The sequence below is a fragment of the Pinus tabuliformis genome, chromosome 3_2 (genome assembly GCF_031772625.1).
Source record: "Pinus tabuliformis cultivar Carrire ecotype Pingquan chromosome 3_2, CPIR1, whole genome shotgun sequence".
NCBI lineage: Eukaryota > Viridiplantae > Streptophyta > Pinopsida > Pinales > Pinaceae > Pinus > Pinus tabuliformis.
The window spans coordinates 237,055,444-237,058,303 of NC_142302.1; positions in this window are offsets into that span (position 1 = coordinate 237,055,444).

The following is a 2,860-nucleotide window of genomic DNA, read 5'->3' on the forward strand; positions in this document are numbered from 1 at the left end:
CCACAATGCTCATAAGGAGGAAGATAAAGAAATTTGATCCTCCACATGGAAAATAAATGAGAGTGTCAAATTATATCAAAAATGCACCCATTTACAATGAAATTTAACTAATATACTTAGAAAAGACTATTTGTGAGTTACCATTACTTTATGATTTCTTCCCAATCCAACTTTTTACATAGTGCCACATAATCACCCAGCGAAATTCTCACATGGAGACCCCAAAAGTCCTAATACATACCCTCTTAATTTATCTCAAACCAAAATCTCAATCCACAAATATGTTTCATATATAACTTAGGAACTTTGAATCATCAATAATATCATAATTCAATATTTCAAATAAATATGACAATAATATTTCAAATGATTCTCACTATAATATAAAAAATCAATATTTCAAAGAAAGATGACAAAGTAACGCAAACTACATCAATCAAAATATGATTGATGGACTATAAATAGGCTAAAAGCTCTTTCAAGTACCTTAGAAAGAATCAAACCTTGGATTACTAAAGCACCATAAAATAATTGAAAATAGTTTTGAGACATGTATCTCTCTCTCTCTCTCTCTCTCTCTCTCTCTCTCTCTCTCTATGTGTGTGTGTGTGTGTGTAGACACATACACACACAAAATAGGAACTCGATATAGAACTATAGTTCATAGGAACTATATTTCATAGAAATTTCCTTCTATAGCTTTGGTCACTAAAAGTAGATGTATCTTGAGATTCTTAGGTATCCATGTTGTACTTTAACTATGTTTAATTACCCGAGATTAATTAAAACCCTAATGAATAAGATATGTTGATACTGTATTTGAACAACCATGGTGATGAGTGATCTAATCCCCTCTGAGGACAATGGTGAGTGATTTTTGTGACAGAGAAGGGTTTCCAGGCAGATTACTAAGACTGAGCTTTCTTTGATTGTTCCTTGTATGAGAAGAATTTTGTTAATGAAAATATATTCCAATTGGTATTACTCAAACATATATTGCAAACGCTTCCATTAAATGGCATGAGAATGGTGATAGAAGGGAAAAATTCATGAAATGTGAACTCTAAGAGAGATAGAACAAGTGGGAGGGTTTCTTGATATAGTAAAAATGAAATGGATGCTAAATACATTAGAGGGAACAAATAGGAGATAAACACAAACATTTAGAGATTCCAAATTAATAGGATGAGGCTAGTAGAGACATTTATAAGTGGGAGTGACATGAACCTAGTCTAATACCAATGTGGAATGCACCAAGATTTGAAACAAGTGTGAATTTCTTTTTCATTAAAATTATAGACACATAATTAAAAGTTTATGAAATTTGAAAGGAGACTATTGAGTACAGTGTTATAATGATGTCTTGAAAGTTTAATGCCTCGGAAGATCACATCAATGGTGATAAAGTGACTTGAAGGTTATTGATTTTTTTATTGAAGTTGTGGTATTAAAATGAATCTATAGATGGTATGGTTGGCTATTCCTCTCCAAGACCTTTTCAATGGTATACTACACTTGGCCAACATTCTCTGGAATGACAATATATGTGATTTTGAAAGTCCACATTGAAGAATAGGGTGAAAAGGTGACAAACCCCAAAATTGTTAAAGGTCGAGCAAGTTCCAGAGTGGATCTCTATTTCCTTGGGAAATCAATGGTGATTAGTGCCCAAATTATATGATTTTAAACAGGTTAATGTCAGAAAACATTTATGTAGATCATATGACCAGGAATGAACTATGGTTTAACGAGTGATGGATTGTGTGTAGACTTGCACAAAATTTAATAGAGGCAAAGACACTTTCACCATGTGGATGTGACATATAGACATATAGGTGGACCAATCACGAAGTGACATGTGGCAAGTGTAGGTGGACCTCATATCTAGATGCCAGATCGACCCCCTCAACATAGGTAATTGGTGACATGGAACTCTAATGTGGACACAATAGGTGGCAGGACTAGATTGGCTAAGTGGTAATGTAGTGGCACATGGTAGAACAAGATTGGATCATGGTGATGATGTGGAAACATGAAAGGGTGCTAGGTGGCATATTGATTTGGCGATTTTGGTTGGCTAATAGGGGAAAATTAGGGTGACACATGGCACCACTTAGAGAGTTTCACATGGCATTGGTGACATCATGCTTACATCAACATAAGTTTGAATATGGATCCCTAGGACCAGGTCACATAATGTGGTCACATGGAAGGTTCTAAACAAACACCAAATATCAAACTTGCATTAACCTATGTTTCAAATCTATGTCAGCTTTAACCTAGCTCAGGGGCTCCCACACACAAATATGTGTGTCGGTTTGGTGCCGAGTGGAGTGAGTTGATTCATCAGTCAATCTATTTATATTGTATGACATGGTGAGGCATGAAGGGTTTTTATGGTCTAAGGAAACGCTGGTTTAATGGTTCCATTTTGCATGTTGAATCCTAAAGGAACATTGGTGCAACGATTATGTTCTATATAGTGAAGCTCGAAGGCACATTAGTGCAATGGTTCCATTCTATATGGTGAAGCCTAAAGGCATGTTGGTGCAATAGTTCCATTGTATATGGTGAAGCCTAAAGTCACATTGGAACAATGGTTTTGTTTTGTATTATGAAGCCCAAAAGCACATAGGCATGATGGTTTTGTTCTGTATGGTGAATCTCGAAGGAACATTGCTGTGTTAGTTCCATTCTATATGGTGAATCTTGAAGGTACATTGCACAATGGTTCCATTTTGTATGGTGAAGCTTGAAGGCATGTTAGTGCAATGGTTCCATTTTGTATGGTGAAGCTTGAAGGCATGTTAGTGCAATGGTTCCATTTTATATGGTGAATTCTAAAGGCACATTGGTGTAA